Source organism: Hyla sarda, chromosome 10 (assembly GCF_029499605.1).
Source record: "Hyla sarda isolate aHylSar1 chromosome 10, aHylSar1.hap1, whole genome shotgun sequence".
Lineage (NCBI taxonomy): Eukaryota > Metazoa > Chordata > Amphibia > Anura > Hylidae > Hyla > Hyla sarda.
In genome coordinates, this window is record NC_079198.1 from 25,600,654 (window position 1) to 25,626,909 (window position 26,256).

The window sequence follows — 26,256 nt, forward strand, 5'->3', positions numbered from 1 at the left end:
GCAAGTTTTTATGTGCAAGGGCAACCATCCCGAGGGACTAGATAAAGAAAAAAAAAGCACATCAAATTACTGCCTTGATCTCTTATAAACAGCCTAAGCCTTGTAAAGCCCGAGTTGGCAGCAAACAGGTTAACTCGTGATGGTTCTGAGAACGTGCTAGGACTGCAGGAAGCCGGGATCTTGATATCATTACATTCTGTTATGGCTGCAGAGCCGGCTCGCTTCGCTCTTGTTTTTTGTGTATTTAATCTAAGACATCATTAACGTGAACCATGTGTGCGCCAGAAATCCGACAGGTTTATATTGTTTAAACAGTTTACCCTTGTCAGTGCCTGGAAACATCGGATCACCAAAGAAAGGAAGCAGAGCATTATAAATCACTTGACCAAAGCCAACTGGATTAACTGAAGGCCATAGGGAAGGACCAAAGAACGCTGGAAATTCTTCTGGAACAATGGGTAAAGGTCGGACGCCTACTATACCTGTATTATGACTTACCTTATTGACATGACTTAAAGGGGTACTCCTCCCCTCAACTTCTTATCCCCTATCCAAAGGTTTAGAGCGTAGGGTTCCGTGCCGGATGCTCGTGACATCACATCCACGCCCCGCTCGTGATGTCACTGCTACGCCCCCTCAATGCAAGTCTATGGGAGGAGGCGTGATGGCCGTTACGCCCCCTCTCATAGACTTGCATTGAGGGGCGTGGCCATGACATCACAAGAAGTCAGGAAATGGGAGTTGATCACGCTGCCACCGAGAACCAGTCACAGTATATCCTCTGTGGCATTGAGGAAGGTTTGAGGGCAATGAAAGGGTGTTTTTCCCAGTCATTTATCCTAGGTGAGCTAGCAGAGACTCATCAGGTGCCTAATGAATGAGGCCAGCAGAAGTGTGAAGTCTGTATTTAAGAAAAGGAAACAGAATGGTCTGGACTCCCCAGAAGACAGCAAGGTGGCTGTATGGGAGAGGCAGGGTCCTTGCGAGGAGCACACAGCCAGGCGCTGTGAGTGACCCCCACCAGTGAAATGGACTGTGGCAACTTGTAGTAACACAGGTGAAGTGTTCGTTCTCCTGTATGAGACAGACAAGGGTCTGAGAATAAAAGGCAAGAGGCCGCAAATGCTGTGTGTGAACAGTGAGTAAAAGGTTGCAGGATGCATGTTTTATCTGGCATGGAACAGCCCTCCAGGGCATGCTGTGTTGTGTAGTCAGTGGCTAGACGGCCTAGGATTTTGTTTGTTCCTGTATTTATATTTTTGTTTATCCTGCAACCTGCCTTGCCTAATAAAGCTGGCAAGGAGCCAGACTTCCATAAAGAACTGTTATTTGCCTGCTGAATGAAGTAGAAATGTGTCCCGTGGCTGTGTCAAGGATGATCCCAGAGCTAACCCCAGAGTGAAATCCCTACACCTCTTATAAGTTTTATTGAACAAAAAATGAATGAACACACAATGCTTTTCAAAGCCGTACAGGCTTTTCATCAGGGGCCTTTCGTCACGCCTGAAGCAAAAGTCGGTGTAATTTTTGTTGCATGTTCATTCATTCATTCAAACGTGTTGCATGTTCATTCATTTTTTGTTCAATAAAACTTACCTTAGAGAATATATTGTGACTGGTCCTTTGTGGCGGCACGATCAACTCCTGTTTCCTAACTTCTTGTCAATTGTCAGGCTGTTGCAGGAACAATAGAAAAGCAGAGACAAAAGTCAGGAAATGGAGGTGTGACTTAAAGGGGTACTCCAGTGAAAACCTTTTTTCTTTTAAATCAACTGGTGGCAGAAAGTTAAACATATTTGTAATTTACTTCTTTAAAAAAATCTTAATCCTTCCTGTACTTATTAGCTGCTGAATACTACAGAGGAAATTCTTTTCTTTTTGGAATGCTCTCTGATGACATCACGAGCACAGTTCTCTCTGCTGACGTTATTATAATAATAATAACAATAACGCTTTATTTATTGTTGTCCTTAGTGGGATTTGAACCAGTGTCCCCAGCACTGCAAGGCAGCAGTGCTAACCACTGAGCCACCATGCTGCCCTTAGAATGCATCTGCTATGCATGGTTGCTAAAATGGACAGAGACATCAGCAGAGAGCACTGTGCTCGTGATGTCATCAGTGTTCCAAAAAGAAAGGAATTTCCTCTGTAGCATTCAGCAGCTAATAAGTACTGGAAGGATTAAGATTTTTTTAATAGAAGTAATTTACAAATATATTTAACTTTCTGCCACCAGTTGATTTAAAAGAAAAAAGGTTTTCACCGGAGTACCCCTTTAAGCTCAGCACATTGTATTCAGTGTACTGTAGAGTTCAGAGAGCTGAGGGGGGGGGGGGGGGGCAGTCTCAGCCAATCACAGCCCATCTCACACTGAACTGCTCTTGGCTGTGTGTAGCAGAGTGAGGGAGGAAGTTCTCAGCAGGGCTTCAAATAATGTCCCGCCTGTCAGGGAACGTCTGTGAAGCTGACTGAGACTGAGCAGAAAATACAGAGCAATATCAAGATAGAAAACTAAAAAATAATGAAAATAAAGGCAGGGGGTGGTTTATCATGATGGGGAAGTGGACTGGAAGGATTATAAAATGTATCAAGATCATGATAGTGTCTCTTTAAGGTGCAAAATGTGGGCACTGTTAGATGGACCTTGTATATTGGTATACTATTGTTGCTATTTGACACTGTTATGTTAGCTTTCTATAGCAGGTTTATTTGGGTGTAGTATACTATACAGTGAGACAAAAAAGTATTTAGTCAGCCACCAATTGTGCAAGTTCTCCCATTTAAAAATAAAAAAGGACACCAGAAACAAAACTGTAGACCTACACCAAGCTGGGAAGACTGAATCTGCAATACGCAAGCAGTTTGGTGTGAAGAAATCAACTGTGGCAGCAATTACTAGAAAATGGAAGACATAAAAAACCACTGATAATCTCCCTCGATCTGGGGCTCCACGCAAGATCTCACCCTGTGGTGTCATAATTATCACAAGAACGGTGAGCAAAAATCCCAGAACCACACGGGGGGGACCTAGTGAATGACCTGCAGAGAGCTGGGACCAAAGTAACAAAGGCTACATTAGTAACACACTACTCTGCCAGGGACTCAAATCATGCAGTGCCAGACATGTCCATGAAGTTTTCTAGAGAGCATTTGAATGATCCATAAAAGGATTGGGAAAATGTCAAATGGTCAGATGAAACCAAAGTAGAACTTTTTGGTCTCAACTCGTCGTGTTTGTAGGAGAAAGAATGTTGTGTTGCATCCAGAGAACACAATACTTACTGTGAAGCATGGGGTGAAACATCATGCTTTGGGGCTGTCTTTCTGCTAAAGGATCAGGATGACTGATCCGTGTAAAGGAAAGAATGAATGGGGCCATGTATCAGGAGTTTTTGAGTGAAAACCTCCTTCCATCAGCAAGGGCATTGAAGATGAAACATGACTGGGTCTTTCAGCACGACAATGATCCTAAACACACCGCCCGGGCAATGAAGTAGTGGCTTCGTAAGAAGCATTTCAAGGTCCTGGCGTGGCCTAGCCAGTCTCCTGATCTCAACCACATAGAAAACCTTTGGAGAGAGTTGAAAGTCCGTGTTGCCCAGCGACAGTCCCAAAAATTTACTGCTCTAGAGGAGATCTGCATGGAGGAATGGGCCAAAATACCAGCAACAGTGTGTAAAAACCTTGTGAAGACTTACAGAAAACGCTTGACCTCTGTCATTGCCAACAAAGGGTATGTAACAAAGTATTGAGATGAACTTTTGTAATTGACCAAATACTTATTTTCCACCATCATTTGCAAATAAATTCTTTAAAAAATCTGACAAATGATTTTATGGATTTTTTTTTCTCATTATGTCTCTCGTAGTTGAGGTATATTACAGGCCTCTCATCTTTTTAAGTGGCTGACTAAATCCTTTTTTGTCCCACTGTATTTTGGGGCATTCAAGGTTTTGTTTGTACCATTGGGGACTATATTGCGTTTTCATTTGGATTGTGCATGGTGATCTCATTTGGGCCGGGTATTCCAATATGGTTTGGACAGTGATAATGCAGTATTTATTAATTTTTAACCATTTATCTTTCCTCTTACATTGATCTCTGACATGATATCTGAGTTAAAGAGCCAAAAAGAGGGGGCACCAAACCAAAGTTATGCACAGGTAGGAAATGGCCTATAGTATAAATGGACTAGGACATAGTTAAAAAGGCTTAACACCAATTTTTCAAGATTACTGCCATACTAGCCCAACGCCAGTAAAAAAACTGCATCATGTGATTACAACCATACAATGTATACAAAAGAGAAGGTTGCAGCAGCGCTCATGGTCAAAAAATGGAGGCTCTTAGCGCACTTTATGATCAAAATGTGTCCCCCAGCCACCAGACGGAGGTGGTCTCCCTTCGGATGGGACCCTAACACGCTCATTCCACTCTGCTGGGTGACATGCAGGATCCACTATCAATTTAAAAAAACCTCCTGTGAATAGGGAGGGTCGCACAGCTACAGAGGGGGAAACTCCCCCTAACTTGCACTATAAAAATTCCTCTTAAAGTGACCGCGCACAACTTTTCACACAATTCGCTTATCAAATTACCACATTTACGACTTCACACCTGTAGTTGGCCAGATGGTACATAGCTGGTATTTCTACAGTCAATGCAAATAAACTGGGCACACGATATCCTATAAATTGCATCTGGATTCGATATAAAAAAAAAGCAAAAAATAAATAAAAAAGCTATTTGGTCAGGTTTGACAAGGAAAAGGTATTCTAGTAACAACATATGTTTGTGGCGTCTGCCGGAGTTAGCATTGTACATATATGTCAGAGAATCCCTCCATATGTATACCTGCGACAGACGCTGCAAGACGGTAAGGAGAACTCCTACTAGAATACCCGCTTTCAGCAGATAAAATGCGGTGGTTGTTGCACCATGCGGACAGTTAAATGTAACCGAATGTACTTACAGTGGGTACAGCCTTATTTTGGCCTATACTCAGGACAGGTTATCAGTTAGATCAGTGAGGGCCCAAATAGGTACTGCAGAGCTGCCCCTTTCTCTTGAATTGGACAATGCTGCGGTACCTTGCAGGATCACAAGGCCATGATTAAAAGCTGCAATAAAAAGGAGAGACAGCGCTCCGTGGTGTAATATCATCAGGATCTGTACACACTAGTAAAACTAGCACTTACCAAGGATGGTTACACTACGCCAAGTGTAACAATAGGAATAACATAAACATAAAGGTGCCTGCAGCCGCACCACGTCAGATCCAAAAGACACACCCTCCTATAGCAACCATTCCTCCAAAGCACGACAGGAGTAAAATGGCACCTGACAACCAACAAACGGGAGCAGGTAATTTTATTCACCCATGATGCAACGGGTTTCACAGATAGACTGCTTCATTAGGCATGTCCAGGTGAATAAGAGCTTTAAAAAGCTCTATTTAATTATTTTTCTTCTTGCTCACATAGAGTGAGCCGCCAGCAGGAGGATGTGGGCGTGCCCAAGCAAGCGCTACGTCACTGAAGCCTGCTAGGGGGACCGCTTCCGCCCTCACTTCACACTGGCCCGAGGGAGTCTGGACCGAGGATGAGCAGCGGAGAAGCTGCAGGCTGGCTGGGAGAAGGTGAGAACTTCTTCCACAGCTTTGTCACCTGTCTCCAGCCGGCCATGTCCGCAGCTGCTGCGGGCACAGCTCTCGCTCCCGCCTGTCTGATTGACAGGCAGGGATCAGCACTGTGCTCCTCACGTGTCCTGGCTGCAGTCTTAGAATTCGGACTCATGCCAGGCCAGCATGTTAAGATAAACATGGAAATTAACATTTTATTTCATAACATAAATTTAGATATTTAGAAACTTATTAGTAATAGCTTGCTTAGCAATATATAAAAACTTTTTTAATGACAGGTACTCTTTAACCCTTGTCCAGGTGAATTCAAGCATACATATATAAAGGCTAACATTAACCCTTTAGTATTTCTTAAAGGAACATGCTCACACAAATTATAAAATGCATCAGAAGGTTAAAAGTTACTAATATCATGCATAATATCTATATGTACCACAATAAAATACAAAAATGCATACAACAATAAATGTGTAAATAATAATAACACAAATAGAAAAATGAAAATGAAAAAAAAAAAAAAAATGAAAATTAAAATAAATACATTTACATTTATTTCACATTTTTAATTTTTATTTATTTCATTTTTATTTTATTTTTTTGTTTTTCATTTTCATTTTTCTATTTGTTATTGCTTATTATTTTCACATTTATTCTTGTATGCATTTTTCTATTTTATTGTGGTACATATAGATATTGTGCATAATTATATTAGTAACTTTTAACCTTTTGATGCATTTTATAATTTGTGTGAGCATGTTCCTTTTAAGAAATACTAAAGGGTTAATGTTAGCCTTTATATATGTATGCTTGAATTCACCTGGACATGCCTGATCTGTGAAACTTACCTTCTCCTGTTTGTTGGTTGTCCGGCGCCATTGTACTCCCATCGTGCTTTGGAGGAATTGTTTGGAGGAGTATATGATGAAGAGCTAGCTGTTAGCTCGAAACATGTCGGAGGTTCACTAATTTTTTATAGTTCTAGTTTATAGTGTCATTTTTTGTGTTAAAATTTTAGCATGGACTAACTAAGGGATACGTTTTAATTATTTTTTTCTACTGGAAGCTGGATATCACATTATTTTACTTTTTGGATTACAACATGGGACACTGCTCATCGTCATCCCTGCTTCTGGACCATTAGCCTGGGGTCTTATTTACATTGTTGGTGAGCTGACTTGTGTTTTATTATTTTTGCTCTGATTTTGAATACAAAGATGAGCAGCTGTAAACATTGAAAAGACTGCAGCGCTCGCATGAGCACCGTGGACCCCTCCAACAGCTTAGGGTGATGAGAGTCGGACCCCCTTGGATCAAATATTGATGGCATATCCTGAGGAAAGGACATAAATCAGGGCCGTATTTACGGCTTGTGCTGCCCCACTTAGGCCCCCGGACTCAATACACCCCATTAGGGTGATTCCACAAGTTTTGGAATGGAAAAAAAATGTTTTTTTTAAATCAACTGGTGCCAGAAAGTTAAGGTAATCAGATTTGTAAATTACTACTATTTAATCTTAATCCTTCCAGTATTTATCAGCTGTTGTGAAGTTCATTTCTTTTTGAATTTCCTTTCTATCTGACCACAAGTGCTCTCTGCTGACACCTCTGTCCATGTCAGGAACTGTCGAGAGCAAGAGAGGTTTCCTATGGGGATTTTCTCCTACTCTGGACAGTTCCTAAAATGGACAGAGGTGTCAGAAAAGAGCACTGTGGTCAGACAGAAATGAAATTCAAAAAGAAAAGAACTTCCTCTGTAGTTAACAGCAGCTGATAAGTACTGGAAGGGTTACAATTTTTAAATAGAAGTAATTTACAAATCTGTGTAACTTTCTGGCACCAGTTGATTTAAAAAAAATGTTTTCCAGTGGAGTACCCCTTTAGGACTCCTGTATCATCAATGGATATTTTTAGTGAAACACATGGGTGTACCATAGATAACACATAGCTTAGAAGAGGGGTAAAGCTTCCTCCCCTGAATGATCCTTAGCTCTGTTTACACACCTCTTATTCACTTGTTATCAGGGGCAGCAAATCCCTCAAATAGTAAACTGAGCAAACAGAATTTTACTTTCATCTCCGCTGCATTAAAAGTTCCTTACAATCTCGGAACAAAATGTGTTGAAAGATCATAGCCAAGTGTGAGACAATAGGAGATTTCGTTATTCTTTTCACTCATTCAGCAGCAGATGCTGTATAACTAATTCACATAGAGAGGAGTCACCTTGCAGGTGCTTAGGTCACATGACCTTAGATAGGTAGGTACGGCTGGCCGTCTGGCAGTGCGAGGGGGGGGGGGGTCATATGGATTTATGTCATACAAAGCATTAAAAATGATAATAATTATTCAACCGAATGTGCACCTAGTCACGCAGGGAATAAAAGGCGAATGCAAACATCTGTCTGAATCAGGCCTCAGGCTGTGTAAATGCAAATGTAGTGCTTTCTATTTTAGGGTATCTATAGGATGCACCCTCTATGCGACTTTCTGCGGCACCACATGCAAATGAGGTGACCTGAGCCCTCTTGGTTTCTTTTTGTAGCTTTGGGGGCTTGTGTGATAAATAAGGGGTCAGCTCACCTTAAAGGGTTACTCCAGCGAAAAACATCTTATCCCCTATCCAAAGGATAGGGGAGAAGATGTCTGATCATGGGGGTCCTGCTACTGCGGACCCCAGCGATCTCCGGGCTGGCAGCGGTGACTTCTGGAACACTGAAGCTTGGAGCTTTCGTGTTCGTGATGTCACATCATGCCTCCTCCATTCATGTCTATGGGAAGGGGGGTGACTGCTGTAGTCGCCAGTCATCCAGCACGGAGTGGGGCGCTACACCGGAGATCGCGGGGATCCCCAGCGGCGGGACCCCCGAGATCAGACTATCCTTTGGATAGTGGATAACATGTTTTTCGCCGGAGTACCCCTTTAAGGCCCCTCAGCAAGATCACACCCTTTGTCCAGATGGATGGAAGTTCCATATCCTGTGAATATGCCATAAATGTCTGAAATTTCTTTTTTCCAGTTTTAGTTTAATATACATAAATCATTGGGCAACATAAAGTCCTAAAAAATTCTCATATTTTCTGTATTTCATTTTCTCACCATATTCCAGACCACTGTTTGGGGCAACAACTCTGATCCGGGCCATTAAACCCCTTAGACACCCTCCTGCAACATGATTAAGGTAAAAAAAAAAAGTGAAATAAAATGTTCAATAATATCTAAAATGAAGAACTTCTTAAATTGTTCTTTTGTTTATTAAAGGGGTATTCCAGGCAAAACTTTTTTTTTTTATATCAACTGGCTCCAGAAAGTTAAACAGATTTGTAAATGACTTCTATTAAAAAATCTTAATCCTTCCAATAGTTATTAGCTTCTGAAGTTTTCTGTCTAACTGCTCAATGATGATGTCACGTCCCGGGAGCTGTGCATGATGGGAGAATATCCCCATAGGAACTGCACAGCTCCCTGGACGTGAGTCATCAGAAAGCAGTTAGACAGAAAACAGCAACTCAACTTCAGAAGCTAATAACTATTGGAAGGATTAAGATTTTTTAATAGAAGTAATTTACAAATCTGTTTAACTTTCGGGAGCCAGTTAATATATAAAAAAAAAAGTTTTTGCCTGGAATACCCCTTTAATTCAGTACATACGTGTGACCATGCCACTAAAGTGGCAGAGATTGTGAAAAAGCTGCACAATTTTGTCCAAAACAGGAGCTTTCGCTAAATGTATGCGACTTTTTGGCAGTTTATGTAACCTACTCAGTAAATGCCAATAAAAAGAAGTAATGGTAGTAACGGTGGTAAAAAAAAACAAATAAAAACCCGACAAAATAATCCCTCCTATGGCTATAGAAGGTAGGGATGAAAAAAATTGCCACATTCCTTAAAGGGGTACAAACTGTTCCGAACTCTGGAGCCGGCGGCGCTGGGAGCTCGTGACCTCATAGCCCTGCCCCCTCATGACATCACGTCCCACCCCCTCAATGCAAGTCTATGGGAGGGGGCGTGACGGCTGTCACGCCCCCTCCCATAGACTTGCATTGAGGGGGGCGGGACGTGACGTCATGAGGGAGCGGGGCTATGACGTCATGAGCTGCCGGCTCCAGCGTTCGGAACAGTTTGTTCCGAACGCTGAGCAACGGAGTACCCCTTTAAGGTTATGATAGGCGTCCTTACAGGATTAGTAAGTACAATGGATGACAGATTTATGCGTGCAGCTCATTTTAGTCTTCACAGACGGATGGCAACATAAACTATGGGTGGAACTGACAAAGACGAGAAATACACGGCTCCTGTCAAAGGAACGTGTATACTGCAGGTAAGAAAAACAAACCTGTGACAGATATGATTTAAAGACAATTAAGTGATTTCTACATTGTGAAAGTAATTTAACCAGAGGCTCAAAGCAACAGAAAGATTGAATGATGTATGATCACAATACGAGGAAAGACGACGACCCAGAGAATCATGGGGCAAAATAAGGGTTTTTAAGAACAGAACAATAACCCATCTCCCTAAACATGCCAAAATGGGGTCACATGATCCTACCAGTATCTTCCAATGTCACCTTCTCTTTTTTTAAACAGGCATCTTAAAGGGGTATTCCAGGAAAAACTTTTTTTTGTTTTTTTTTATATATCAACTGGCTCCAGAAAGTTAAACAGATTTCTAAATTACTTCTATTAAAAAATCTTACTCCTTCCAATAATTATCAGCTGCTGAAGTTGAGTTCTTTTCTGTCTGACAACAGTGCTCTCTGATGACATCTCTGCTTGTCTCGGGAACTGCACAGAGTAGAAGGTGTTTGCTATGAGTCACGGAGTAGCTGGGTGGTGAGGGCAAGCAAGAAGGCATTACAGGCCCTGACACTTGATGAGTTCTGCTTAAAGGGGTACTCCGCTGCTCAGTGTTTGGAACATACTGTTCCGTATGCTGGAGCCGATGCGGTTAGCTTGTGATGTCATAGCCCCGCCCTCTCATGATGGCATGCCCCGCCCCTTCAATGCAAGTCTATGGGAGGGGGCATGAGGACAGTCACGCACCCTCCCATAGACTTGCGTTGAGGGGCGGGGCTAGGACATCACGAGCTCCCAGCTCCAGTGTTCGGGAAAAACTGTTTGTTCCAAATGTTGAGCAGTGGAGTACCCCTTTAAATGGGCACTCTCATGAAAAAGTTTTTTGCTATTGCATTCCTTATGGTAAATAAAAAAGATTTCTAATATACTTATTTGTGCTTAAAAAAGCTCAAGAGCACATTTCCCCCAACTCATACACAGACTTAGGACCGAAGCCCAAACACAGGAAGTGCAGCCTGGAGTGCTGAAGGGGGGGGGGGGTGGGGGGGGGGGGGTGTCCAACCAACAGCATATGGCAGTTAAGTGTGAGAGGAGCTATGATTGGATGAGGCTGGACCCCCCCCCCCTCAGCACTCCAGGCTGCACTTCCTGTGTTTGGGATTCGGTCCTAAGTCTGTGTATAAGAAGGGGGAAAATGTGCTCTTAAGCACAGATAAAACATAGAAAACTTCATTTTTTTTAAACAAAGTATATTAGAAATATTTTTTATTTACCATAAGGTGTGCAATAGCAAAAAATAATTTTAATGAGAGTTACCCTTTAAGTGTACTTGCCTTTTGGTTGAGGAATAAAAAGCCAATTTTATAAGTTTGGCAACCATCATCAGCTCCAGGAAAGGTGTAGATTGCTATTTTACCCTATAAGTTATTTATGGTAAGTACAGATTGCCTTTAAAAATATCACTGCACTTGACTATTCTGCTTTTCCTAAACCCTGACCAGTCTCCTTGTCCCCAACAGCAAAAAAAAAAAAAAAAAAAACAACACCCAGCCAACATGACACTGCCCCCACCATACTTCATTGTATGGAAGATATTGGACAAGTGCTGAGCAGTGCTTGGGTTCTGCCAGACGTGAAGCTTAGATTTGAGGCCAAAAAGTTCAATTTTGTTTCCTCTGACCAGAGAATCTTGTTTCTCAGTCAATAGTCCTTTAGGTGCTGTTTTTGCAAACTCCAGGCAGGCTTTCATGTGTCCTTTACTGAGGAGACGCTTATTCCTGACCACTCAGCTAAAAAGTCTAGATTGGTGAAGTTCTGCAAAGCTCTAGGAACCTGTAAAAACAAACTGAAAAACGAGAGGACAGCGCCTCGTGTATTACCCAAGGCACCAGAGTCCCAGCAAGGACTGAGAAGGGACGGCTCTTCAAGATGGCCGCTCACCTGGTAGAAGAATAATGGCAATATAACAGAAAAAAAAAGTAATAGAAAAAAACAGCTCACCGCCTTATGAATGTATGAGGAGGATGATCGTGATGGTCATGGAGCACGGAGTAAGAATCCAAGCCGCATCTTGGCAGAATGAAACCAAAAGTGTAGAACTCCAGCTCCCAAAAAATTGATAAAAGTCCAAACTTTCATTCATATCATTAAAAAATAGCAAAAATCCATGTGATAAAGAAAAAGGGAGATTAAAAGCTGGGTAGAAACGCCGACGCGTTTCGAACCGTCCGGTTCTTAAGAACCAGACGGTTCAAAACGCGTCGGCGTTTCTACCCAGCTTTTAATCTCCCTTTTTCTTTATCACATGGATTTTTGCTATTTTTTAATGATATGAATTAAAGTTTGGACTTTTATCCATTTTTTGGGAGCTGGAGTTCTACACTTTTCGTTTTGTTTTTAGAAGCATAATGGCGCATATCACCCCACTGGGGTATCAATCATCTTGTAGGAATGAACTGCCAAGCCCAAAGGTCAGATGGGAGAGGAAGGAATCTTCTCCCATGGAGTAGTGAGGAAAACAACAGAAAAAAGAGCATCGCCCGCAGACAAGGTTCTAAGCTCCAAGTATACCAAGCCGGATGCTAAAGGATAATAAAAAAAAGTGCCTAGTAGCATTATGTTTATTGGTATTAAAATCCAATGATGCATTTCGGAGGCTCAGTCCTCCTTCCTCAGATTGGCATCCTGCGGGATTGGCGTACACTTCTAAACTTCTTCAAAAATTTGATAAAGAGCTGATTATCTTCTAATAAGTTTGGCTCAGCTCATTCTACGATAATGTTTTTTTTAAGACTGGAATATAAATCTTAATAAATCTGTAATATAAACGTCTCAACATCTTCAAAATAAAATAAAATACTATGAATTACATGCAAGATCAGGGTGTCATGGTGTCTGGGAATAGGACCCGCTGATTATTTGTCTTAGGGTAAAGGCCTTTGATCCTTAATACTCCACATTTACTTGGTCACTTTGAGGTCTATACCCCACAGATGTCTTGCAGACTCCTTTAAGGGGAGGATCTGCGACTGATCTGTCACTCCAGCTGCAAACGTTTTCTTGGGTTAATTGGATAATCTTAAAAAAAAAAGTTCAAAATTAAATCAAAGAGACATTAGAGGCGAGGATCAATGATCCCGCTGTATGTGATCAGTATGTAAACATGAAGCACATTAGCCCAAGGAATATGACGTCTGCCGGTCAAGTAATGGGGCAGGGCAATGTGGCAGAGTCATGTGCTTTTGACCCGCTGCCTCACTTTACATGTTAATTCACACTGAGCTGCATTACACATTGGCTTGGACAAATGGCCCATGTAGAAAATCCCCGAGCTGGCACGCGATGACATCACCGTGCAGAAACTGTAATCATATTTGTCATAGGTCTTAACTCTGTTCTGGAATATTAGTACCAGCGGAAGGGCAGATGTTCGCCACGGATGCCCGATGACAGGAGGATGATTGATTAGCTATTTATGTTTCAAATCTACTTAGCTGGATACTAAAATACAAAAAAACAGACTTTATTCTTTTTTTTTCTATAAACTTTGAAGCTGGTGCGGAGGATTTACTGTAAGTCATCAATGGCGTCATGCCAAGTACTCCGGGCTCGCCATGCTTTATCCAGTTATCTACAACTTGACCTTATGCAGCTGTCGGTTGCCTGAGCCTGGAATATTATTGGACTATTCTACCGCTAAACTATACGAGATAACATGCCCCCTACTGGCAATTTTAACAATGTAAACAGTTACAAGGAGCACCCTGACCTAATAAAACTATGAGGCGGCAGGATGCAAAACACATGGTGTGAACCTAGTCTATAATTCAAGTAGGTAAGTCCGGCACTGCTAAATATAAGGTAGCCGCGAGCAATAAAGTGGACCAAAAAACCAGTACCTACAACAAACGACCGGGGTGCGTACTCTCAGGTGTCGAAGTCCATAGAAAGAGCAATGAAGGAATGGAAAAGGTTGCACTCAAGGCTGGTGCATGGATTTTTGCCACCCTAGCCGAAATCTAATTTTGCCGCCCTTTGACCCCGCCCATTGGCTCCACCCTTTGATACATCCCACCTTACTACTGAGGTGACACACTTTAACAAACCTCCCCCTCAAGAGGCGTATGTTTGGAGGTGCGCGCAATGTCATGACCGGCCTGTCTGGCCTTGGAGGTAGCACAGTGGTGCTGGATGGGTGGGTGCAGCGGCACCCTCATCAAGACGGCGCACTAGGCGGGCTGCTTATTTTGCTTATGGGCAGAACCGGCCCTGGTTGCACTCACCCATCTGTAGAAATGCATGAGAGAAAACTTTTTTTCATAAAAGCAGATACATGTGCAGCAGGTAGGGTCTCGCAGCTACAGACTGTTTCCTGCGCCCAAGCGCACTTCCTTGGGGGAAGTGCGCTTGGGAGCAGGAAACAGTCTGTAGCTGCAAGACTTATAGCTCTCTCCTCTGACTAGGTAAAACTAGTGGAAGCACTAGGGCTTGGGAAAGGAAAGTGCAACAGGTTCTCCAAGTCATCTCTACTCATCGAATAAAGAAAGTGATGTAAAATAGCGAGATTAATGCAACAATGAGGAGGTTGAAGCATTTCTATTTTTCTGCTTTTCTTCAACTGGCTTAGACCTTAAACATATCATTATATGAAAGATTGATGAGCGACGGCAATGCTGAAAAGTGCATACATTATGTTGACATACAGCCATATGTGCATGTTGATATGGAACGAGTGCCAGCTTGCAGAATATGAATTTGTATGTATTTTTTGTACGGATTTCACATTTTCCACTATTTAAAGCAAAATCCCTTCTAAAGTTATCCCCTGACAAGGGTAGGATACAGGCGCTAACATATTCCCAAAACAAAGGTGCTGCTTTTTGGCATCTGTGTTCACACCTGTTTATCCAAATACACCCTAGACCAGTGGTCTCAAACCGTGGCCCTCCAGATGTAGCAAAACTTCAACTCCCAGCATGCCCGGACAGCCGTTGGCTGTCCGGGCATGCTGGGAGTTGAAGTTTTGCAACATCTTGAGGGCCAACGTTTTAGACCACTGCCCTAAACCCTGGACCTGTGACCACTGTAAAAAACCTTTACAAGTTTTTTTTTTATTAGTGTGGTGACCCAGTACAGAATATAGCATACTGCCGATCCTGTGTGGCAGATGTTGCCTTCAGTGTCCGTCTTGGGTCCGCACTACCAACACTACTACAGTTATGCCATGGTTAATGCATTGTCATCTATTGTATACCTGTTGCTGTAAGCCCTGTTCTTAGAAACCTTGTTGTTAGGGGAGTGTGTATGAGGTGAACCATGTGACTTATCTGCCCAATGGGAATGCTCTAAATATGCCCCCTTATATAGTGTGGTAGAAGTTCAGAGTTCAGTTTATGCTGAGTTTGGAGGAGTCTGAAGTGAGTCTGTGAGGTGATTCTGAGGAGGCCTCAATCTAATCCTGCAACCACACATCTGCTAAACAATAACCCCAGCACCCAGGTGAATGTCAAGCCTAGCAGTAAGCACTAAAGTCCCAGGGATTCAATTCAAGTCAAGCTAGTCAAGTCCAAGTCACTAAAGTCAAGCGTGGGTTGCCATACAGCAAGTCAGTCATATACAGCACAATCAACAAAGTCCCAGCAAGCCGATAAGCTTCCAAGGTTCACCCTGATCCTCTCTTTCTACCAATCTGAGCTGTAATGGATTGAACCATCTATCCTGCCTCAGTAAAGTCAGTTTCCCCGTATAACTTTCTGTCGGAGTACTTATTGCCCCATGCCTGGCCCGGCAGAAGCTGGCTCAACCTCCGGTGTTGTATAGGTTAACCATGCCCTGGCATCACGAAAAGGTTAATTGCACATTACCCTCACCTGACACCACACTAGTAATTGATGCCATTAGTTTCAGCATCTTTACTGTATCTTTATACACTGCTCAAAAAAATGAAGGGAACACAAACAACACAATGTAACTCCAAGTCAATAACACTTCTGTGAAATCACACTGTCCACTCAGGAAGCAACACTGATTGACAATCCATTTCACATGCTGTTGTGCAAATGGAACAGACAACAGGAGGAAATTACAGGCAATTAGCAAGACACCCCCAATAAAGGAGTGGTTCTGCAGGTGGTGGCCACAGACCAATTCTCAGTTCCTATGCTTCCTGGCTGGTGTTTTGGTCACTTTTGAATGCTGGCGGTGCTTTCACTCTAGTGGTAGTATGAGATGCAGTCTACAACCCACATAAGTGGCTCAGGTAGTGCAGCTCATCTAGGATGGCACATCAATGCTAGCTGTGGCAAGAAGGTTTGCTGTGTCTGTCAGTGTAGTGTCCAGAGCATGGAGGCGCTACCAGGAGACAGGTCAGTTCAGGAGATGTCAAAGAGGCTGTAGGAGGGCAACAACCCAGCAGCGGGACCACTATCTCTGCCTTTGTGTGGGGAGGTGCAGGAGGAGAATTGCCAGAGCCCTGCAAAATGACCTCCAGCAGGCCACAAATGTTCATGTATCCACTCAAACGGTCAGAAACAGATTGCACGAGGGTGGTATGAGGGCCCGACATCCATAGGTCGGGGTTGTGCTTACAGCCCAACACCGTGCAGGATGTTTGGCCTTTGCCAGAGAACACAAAGATTGGCAAATTCGCCACTGGCGCCCTGTGCTCTTCACACATGAAAGCAGGTTCACACTGAGCACATGTGACAGACGTGACAGTCTGGAGACGCAGTGGAGAATGTTCTTCTGCCTGCAACATTCTCCAGCATGGCCGGTTTGGCGGGGCCACACAGCCCTCCATGTGCTTGCCAGAGGTAGCCTGACTGCCATTAGGTACCGAGATGAGATCCTCAGACCCCTTGTGAGACCATATGCTGGTGAGGTTGGCCCTGGGTTCCTCCAAAATGCAAGACAATGCTAGACCTCATGTGGCTGGAGTGTGTCAGCAGTTTCTGCAACAGGAAGGCATTAATGCTATGGACTGGCCTGCCCGTTCCTCAGACCTGAATCCGATTGAGCACATCTGGGACATCATGTCTCGCTCCATCCACCAACACCATGTTGCACTACAGACTGTGCACGAGTTGGCAGATGCTTTAGACCAGGTCTGGGACGACATCCCTCAGGAGACCATCCGACACCTCATCAGGAGTATGCCCAGGCGTTGTAGAGAGGTCATACGGGCACATGGAGGTCACACACACTACTGAGCCTCATTGTGACTTGTTTTAAGGACATTACATAAAGTTGGATCAGCCTGTAGTGTGGTTTTCCACTCTGATTTTGAGTGTGACTCCATATCCAGACCTCCATGGGTTGATAAATTTGATTTCCATTGATCATTTTTGTGTGATTTTGTTGTCAGCACATTCACCTATGTAAAGACGAAAGTATTTTATAGGATTAGTTCAATCATTCAGATCTAGGATGTGTTATCTTAGTGTTCCCTTTATTTTTTTGAGCAGTGTATATTTTCTGCATGCACTGAGCCTCATGTTAGAGTAAGTGGTTAACTCTCTTTACCCAAAATCCTTATCTTCACTGTAAAAAGTTGATAAGATGCCAATTAGGGGGTAAAGGTTGTCCTGCCTTTACCTTGATTCCCATAAAGGGATGGACCAAAACGCATGTTAAGAGTCCTGGACTAGCCAGGGGAGAGAGATCCTACCTATCAAATCTACAGCTCTCACACCTTCGGAGGGAATTTGCTCAAAGCCACAACATTTCAATACATGGAAACATTTCTCTGTCTAGCATGTCTCGTTACAGGGGTAATATAATCACAAGTGGATGCTTTAGGGACAAGAGCAGAGCTGACAGGCCCTGTAGCAATGGAAGGACTAGGCTCAGGTATCCTCAGGGCCGGCCTGTCCAAGCAACAGATGAACATCTGAAGACCCTCTTCTGGATGTTCTCAAAGATAGTGACGTCTCAGAGCAACCAAAGGAAACATAAGTGAGGGAAGGGATCATTGCATGTTTCTAACGGCACATTCCCCTTATGAATACTTCTGAAGTGAGCCTGTTTAAATTGGACTTCAGCTAGTACAGTGCACCTAAAGTCAAGTCCTAAGTAAAGTTGCAAGTAAAGTCTAGTCTCTAGTCAAGTTGTAGTCTAAAGTCTCAAGTGTGAAAGCTCATCCTTCAAGTGCAGTTTAAAACAGGGTGAGCCGCTACATGCCTCTAAGCCTAGCACAGACCACTAGGGATAGAGAACCAGGTTATTCAGGACGACTACAAGTCGGCAATTCTCAAATCTGTTATGTTTCTTAAAGGGGTACTCCGGCCCTAAGACATCTTATCCCCTATCCAAAGGATAGGGGATAAAATGTCTGATCGCGGGGTCCTGCCACTGTGGACCCCCGCAATATCCGAATGGCTGTCACGCCCCCTCTTATAGACTTGCATTTAGGGGTTGGGGCGTCACATGGGGGCGGTGTTGTAATGTCACAACACTCCGGTCCCGTGGTCGTAGCAATTCACATTCAGCCTCCAGCGCTGCAGAGAGCTCACATAGGAGGGTGCAGAATGAGAGATTGCGGGGGTCCCCAGAGGCAGGACCCCCGTGATCAGACATCTCATCTGCTATTATTTGTATAGGTGATAAGATGTCTTAGGGCCGGAGTACTCCTTTAAGGACTGGGACAGTGACATACTACCAGCTATTTTTACCTATTGTGTTCCAAGTAATGTGTCTCAAGTCTGTATGATGTCAAGTGCCTTCCACGGTATTGGATCTGCATCACCAAGTAAAGTTTGTAAAGTAAAGTAAATCCTTGCTTTTGAGGTGTTTATTTCCTGGGGCCTGTATACGGATAGCAACATAATTGAAGTAGTGGTTAGTGGGAACTGTCATCTCACTACAGAGCTGCTACACTCCAGCCACCTGATAACTACAACTCTCATTATCTACCATTAACTGTATCATAACCTTACTTCTGACGTTACAGACCTGATACTCTGCCAGCTTAGTATCTGTCACATATCATCACCATCCCGCTCTAACACACCATTGTTTTTATTGTCTTCCACCTGATGTAGGGCATGTTGGTAATTTCATTGTGGTGCTGAAAACTACATTAATCAGCATGCAATATTACAGATCCAGTCTAAGGGCTAGAGAAAGTATGTGTGGATCATCACAGGGGTGGTGGAGCCATGCATGCCCAGTAGATGGATTAAATGATGCAGCCCCTGTACTGGATGTCACTGATGGGTGCTGCAGATGTGGGGAGTGGCTTGCAACTCAAGAGCCCCATGACCAATGTACGGCACATTATTTCTGCAGGAAATACACACTGCCACAGTGATCACATCAGCAACAAGATAAAATACATGCACTTAATGGCAGATTTTCAATGTTTAGAATTGGGGGTACAAAAATGGTCTTGGAAAACCCCTTTAAGTATTTTCCTATCCATTGAAGTCAATGGGCAGCAAAATATGCTGCATGTGACCCTAACCTAAAATAATAAAGACATTTCAGTAAAGCCATGAATGAGGCACTCAAAGCTACTCGACCGCTATCAATATAGCATCTGGAAATAAAGAGCCCATATACTGTTTGCTGCCGTCTGCTCTTAGAAAAGCTACTGTGATATCACACAGTCAGGCAGCTGTGACATCACAAATCTCTTCTGGTTAAAGTTAGGTGAACCTCTGTGACATTATACATGTGTATCACCTAGTTAACCCCTTAAAGGGGTACTCCGCTGCCCCAGCGTTCAGAACAGTTTGTTCCGAACGCTTGGAGCGGGCGATGGGGATCGTGACATCACGGCCATGCTCCCTGTGACATCACGCCACGCCCCCTCAATGCAAGTCTATGGGAGGGGGTGTGGTGTGACGTCACAAGGAGCGTGGCTGTGACATCACGACCCCCGCTGCCCGCACCCAGCGTTCTGCTGTACACTGTAACACTTGGTATATCTGACCCATGGGAAAATACCCTAAAGCAGTGTATCCCAAACAAAGAGCCTCCTACTGTTGCAAAATTACAACTCCCAGCATGCCCTGACAGCCAAAGCACATAACCATCAAACTTTGCAACAGATCCAATTTTGCCAAGACAAACCAAAGAACTAAATCACAACATGGGTGGGGTTTATTTGAATCCCACGAGAAGAGAGTGTCTAAGAGGTGTTCCCAGGCAATCTCAGGGCAAGGCTTAATTGGGCACTTCAGATTCAAAAAACTTTTTATATGTTTTACCTCTTGGCAAAACATAATACATAAAAAATTTTAAATTCTTTTTATAGAAATAATGACAAATAATGACAAATAAAAAAGGCCACTAGAGGTCCCCATACAATTCAGAACATAACCCTGTCCCTGCTGAAGCACAGGCTGGGACAAAGTCCAGTAAGTTAGGGCGGGACAAGCACTCCTCTGTGCTCACTCCTGTCCTGTCTATCAGACTCCTGTCTGTAAACACAGAGGAGGGGCTTAGAGAGCAGCCTGCAGTGATTGGATGAAGAGACACAGCACAGCTGACTCAGGGAGGAAGTGAATGCATGGTGAGCGAGGGCAGGCTCAGTGTATGCCTCGGGCATGCCCCTTCCCGATCAGAATGAGTGAGCAGCAGAAGGGAGGGATTTCTAAGCCAAATACAGAAGCTATACACACAAAAAAGACATGAAAAGCATCTGCATGACCTAGTGAGGAACATATATAAGCATAATTTTTTCTCTGTGATATGACAGGTAGACTTTAAAGTGGACCTGTTTGCATGTTTCCCTTTTCCATAGACCTTTCCAGCACCAAAATAGTCTTCTTGTTATTATGCAAGCTCAAAGATCGTGGGGGCGTTAACTTCCTACCATTTGGCTTTTTAGCCTCATTTACATTATACCACAAAGGCTTCTATCTCGGTGCTGGACAGGACTATGGGAAGAAAAGGTATGTCCAGAATCATAATTTCGGATTTCAAAATCTTGGTAACTATGCAGCTAGTCCTTACACCTACACAATATAAAACATCCCACCCCCTTATGAAATATTAATATTCATTTCCCTTAAACTTGCAAAAGAGCAGGATCCAATTATTCTTAAGAGGCGGATTTGTATTCATATTACAGGATCCTTCGTTATAATCCTCTTTCACATAGGAGTGAAAAACTATTCCTGCAGGAACCATGAGTCTGTGCCAAGAACCCTTGCCAGGCTACTTGACATGGGCCAATAGCTTGTTTGAGACCCAGACAGACACACAAAGTTAATGGGGGAGTCTATTATACCGCAAGAGGCAATCAGACTATATCATCAAACTGTTTAACGTTTCCTTTTTCCCAAATGATAGTATACTTCAAAAAGGGTAATTACTATCAGAAAGAGTTGATGAAATGTCAGCGAACAATTATACACAAAGCGCGCTCTTTCCTATGGTATTTTGGTTTCGGGATATTTTGCAGGAGGAATCAGACACCCTGCAGTTGATGGGTAATACAATAACAGCTCCTGACAGGTTATATAATCGCTTACAATACCTCCCGGAGTATGGGGACCATAAAGCATCCAGTCAAATCTTGTCACTACCGCACTGTCCTTAATACACCGTGAAATTAGAGGACACCCTTAAAGCAGGCTGTTAATACTAAGTCCTGTTTTACGTCTAATGGTGACAGCTGGAATTTCTATCAAGTCCTTGAGGCAAAATAAAGTGGTGTGAGTAATACCTAGAAAGGCCACTTCACAGAATATCCATGTACAGTGTTTAGTGTGTCAAAACATACACATTAACACATACAATCATTCTCACCCTCTAGGATTTCCCAGTCCAGGGCTGGGTTAACATTACGATCGTGCACATTAGGATATGGATCACAGCATCTGTCAAAATGAGTGTAACGTTCAGTGCTCCGGCCAGACACGCTGGCCGTGAGCGCTTTCCTCCTCTCTCCTGCTCATCCGGAAGGGCTGGGATTTGCATCGTTGGACGCGCCTGCATGCGAATCCCAGCTCGTCACTCACCTCTGCTCTCTGCTGTCCCTCCAGGCCTCTCGCAGCACCTGCGCGTGAGCCCCCACCTCCTAGGTCGCGCGCGCGCCGGAGCTCCAAGATTTAAAGGGCTAGTGCACCCGTAATTATGATCCACACCTGCACCTATCCTATAAGTATCAGCACCTCCCACTAATCCCTGCCGGATGTTTGTTTGCCATTGTGCCTTAGAGAAAGCTATTCTGTGTCTTGCCTTGCTGTGTTCCTGACCCCATTGTTCTATGACCTGACCTTGCTCCTGTGCCGCCTGCCTATTGACCTCCTGCTACGTTCCTGACTTTGCACCTGTGCCGCCTACCCTGACCTTCTGTTATCCAGACTACGAGTTGCCGTATCCCTCCTGTGCCTTGAATCTTCTCAGCTGCCTGTGTGGACGAGTCGTGCCAGAGGTAGCAACCTGGGTGCCGCCTGCCGCAGCAAATCACTCCTGCTTTGCGGCGGGCTCTGGTGAAAACAAGCAGCACCTTAGACTCCGCTCCCTGGTACGGCCCACGTCATCTACCACACAGGTCCAGCAGGTCCACTACTACCCTAAGTTCTCTAGCCTACTGTCGAGAGTCTCACAATGAGATTCTGATGTATACGTGCACGTACAGGCATGGGCCCACTGACTTGAATGGCCTGAGTGTAGTCAACTAGTGTTTACATTCAGATCATTTACATAGTCAGTCACTAGTTGATACATCCCATTTTGACAAGTTGCTGGTGTATATGTGCATATGTACGATTGCTCAATCGTAATGTGAGCCCAGCCTAGTCACTTAGTCCTGGCACCTCACTGTTATGACACCCTACTGGGGTGAATACTTGAAGAATACTTAATCTACATCATATACACCAGCGACCATGGGTCATACATTCCATTATTCCTACTGCACAGCGACATATGACTTTTTTGACCTCCGCAACAATCTAATATCTAAAGAATATTTGCACAAAACACTATATATTCTGTAATTTGGATTGCATATAAAAAGTTAAAATGTACCTGTCATGTCACAGAAAAAAATAATGATTATATTGGTTACTCACTGAATCATGCAGATGCTTTACATGTCTTTTTTATGCATCTAGCTTCAGTATTTGGCTCACGATTCCCTCTAATCTGCTGCTTACTCATTCTGACATTCACTGCTGAGGAAGGGGCGTATCTGAGGCAAGCAGTGAGACCGCCCTCATTCACCATTCATTCACTTCCCCCCTGAGTCTGCTGTGCTGTGCTGGGTCTCTTCATTCAATCACTGCAGGCTGCTCTGTAACCCTCTCCTCTTTGTTTTTAGACAGGAGTCTAATAGATAGATTGGGAATGAATACAGAGGAGTGCTAGTCCCACCCTCACTTCTTGGTCTTTGTCCCAGCCTGTGCTTAAAGGGGTATTCCGGCTTTAGACATTTTATCCCCGTTATGCCCCGAACCATAGACATGAATGGAGGGAACGTGACGTCACGAGGGGAGGCGTGCGTTACGTCATGTCTCCAGTCCCTAAAACTTCCGGTTTCCAACCCTTGAGACGCAGCGGCGGGCCCCCCCGCGATCAGACATCTTATCCCCTATCCTTTGGATAGGGGATAAAATGTCTAAAACCAGAATACCCCTTTAAACTGGGACAAAGATGATGCTGCAGGATTATGTCCTGGATGATATTGGAACCCTAGTTACCTTTTTTTATGGGCCATGCTTTTTAGAAAAAAGGAGATAAAACATTTTTTTTTGATGAAGTATATTAGAAAGGTTAATGTTTTGCCAAGATGTACACAATATAAAAAAATTCGGATTCTGACAGTGCCCATTAAATCAAATCTTCCTTTTCAGTGCAAACATTCTTCATGCTACATAAGGGATTGAGATCCTTCTTGAGCATCTATTCATCTTATGGGAGTGCTATTATTGATTCTACCCTACCATTGTCATAACGGTCTTGTCTAAGTACACAGCATTCCCCTTTAGCCCTGAATGGCCTCATAGTTGGCTATTTACTTAAACTGGATTGGTTCCTGTACTTGGATATTCCAGCTAGAGATGAGCGAACTTACAGTAAATTCGATTCCTCACGAACTTCTCGGCTCGGCAGTTGATGACTTATTCTGCATAAATGAGTTCCGCTTTCAGGTGCTCCCGTGGGCTGGAAAAGGTGGATACAGTCCTAGGAGACTCCTTCCTAGGATTGTATCCACCTTTTCCAGCCCACCGGAGCACCTGAAGGCTGAACTAATTTATGCAGGATCAGTCATCAACTGCCGAGCCGAGAAGTTTGTGACTAATCGAGTTTACTGCAAGTTCTCTAATTCCAGCCATTTCTGGGAACTATTGACCTATGATCTTGGGATTGTGAATGAACTTCCTTTACAAATTGGCTAAAGGAATAAAAAAAATGTTGTTTTTCCAAAGCTTCATTTATTTTGGGGAACCATTTTCATATTGCAAGATTAAAACCTTACTTAAGTGGGTTGTTCAGGACTACAAAATGAAGCTTGCCTTTGTTCCACAAACAGCCTTTGGATAGGGGATAAGATGTCTTGGGGCGGAGTACCGTATATTTTTCGTGCTGAAAACGCCCCCCTCGGCTTATACTCGAGTGAACAATTTTGGCTTAGCTGTGAGGGGATGGGCCAAGTCATCCATCTTCGGCCATCTATGCTGCAGGGACCGTCCGGTGGGGAGGGTTAGTCGTTCCGGGCTGTCCATCTTCACCGGGAGGCCCTCTTCTCCGCTCCAAGCTATCCCGAACTAGTGACGCTGCATTGACGCCACCACGCAGGGACATAGTTACATAGTTACATAGTTACATAGTTAGTACGGTCGAAAAAAGACATATGTCCATCAAGTTCAACCAGGGAATTAAGGGGTAGGGGTGTGGCGCGATATTGGGGAAGGGATGGGATTTTATATTTCTTCATAAGCATTAATGTTATTTTGTTCCATAAATGTATCTAATCCTGTTTTAAAGCTGTTAATTGTTCCTACTGTGACCAGTTCCTGAGGTAGACCGTTCCATAAATTCACAGTCCTCACGGTAAAGAAGGCGTGTCGCCCCTTGAGACTAAACTTTTTCTTCTCCAGACGGAGGGAGTGTCCCCTCGTCCTTTGGGGGGGTTTAACCTGGAACAGTTTTTCTCCATATTTTTTGTATGGGCCATTAATATACTTATATACGTTTATCATATCCCCCCTTAAACGTCTCTTCTCAAGACTAAACAATTGTAACTCCTTTAATCGCTCCTCATAGCTAAGATGTTCCATGCCCCATATTAGTTTAGTCGCGCGTCTCTGCACCCTTTCCAACTCCGCAGTGTCCCTTTTATGGACAGGTGCCCAAAACTGAACAGCATATTCCAGGTGAGGCCGTACCAATGCTTTATAAAGGGGGAGTATTATGTCCCTGTCCCTTGAGTCCATGCCTCTTTTTATACATGACAATATCCTGCCGGCTTTGGAAGCAGCAGCCTGACATTGCATGCTATTCTGTAGTCTGTGATCTACAAGTACACCCAGATCCTTCTCTACCAGTGACTCTGCCAGTTTAATCCCCCCTAAGACATACGACGCATGCAGGTTATTAGTACCCAGATGCATAACTTTACATTTATCCACATTGAACCTCATTTGCCAAGTGGATGCCCAGACACTTAGTCTATCCAAGTCATCCTGTAACTTATGCACATCCTCTATAGACTGTACCGTGCTACAAAGCTTGGTGTCATCTGCAAAGATAGAAACAGAGCTGTTAATACCATCCTCTATATCATTGATAAATAAATTAAACAACAGCGGGCCCAGTACTGAACCTTGGGGTACACCACTAATTACCGGGGACCAATCAGAGTACGAATCATTGACCACCACTCTCTGGGTACGATCCATGAGCCAGTGTTCAATCCAGTTACAAACTAAAGTTTCCAAGCCCAAGGACCTTAACTTACCTGTCAGACGTCTATGAGGGACAGTATCAAATGCTTTAGCAAAATCCAGAAACACTATATCCACAGCCATTCCTCTGTCAAGGCATGGACGTCCCTGCGCGTAGTCGTCAACATAACTTCACTAGTCCAAGTCTGTCCGGGAACGGAGAAGAGGGCCTCCCGGTGAAGATGGACAGCCCGGAACGACTAGCCCTCCCCACCGGACGGTCCCTGCAGCTTGGATGGCCGAAGATGGACGGCCCACACCAGCTCACCCTGGGGAGGTAAGTAGAAAACAAAAGGGGGGTCTGGATTGACAAACGGTGATGATGAAGGTGGGCAATGATGACGAGGGGGATGATGATGAGGGGGATCATCACCCTGTCATTATCACTCTGTCATCATCACCCTGTCATAATGACAGGGTGA

At 43.8% G+C, this 26,256-nt stretch overlaps 1 protein-coding gene across 4 annotated transcripts in view; it reads right to left on the reverse strand.

The window, feature by feature from the left end:
* The window catches only part of LOC130293664 (neurotrophin-4-like), a 94,855-nt gene that overhangs the window by 17,519 nt on the left and 51,080 nt on the right, over positions 1 to 26,256 (reverse strand). Inside the window, exon 1 of one of the 4 annotated variants that reach the window (XM_056542640.1) lies at positions 15,190 to 15,225. The exons of the other annotated variants lie outside the window; for them this stretch is intronic. The gene's annotated coding sequence lies outside the window, so the exon portion shown is untranslated. Of the gene's footprint in view, positions 1 to 15,189; positions 15,226 to 26,256 lie in introns of those variants that run through there. 4 annotated transcript variants of the gene reach the window in all.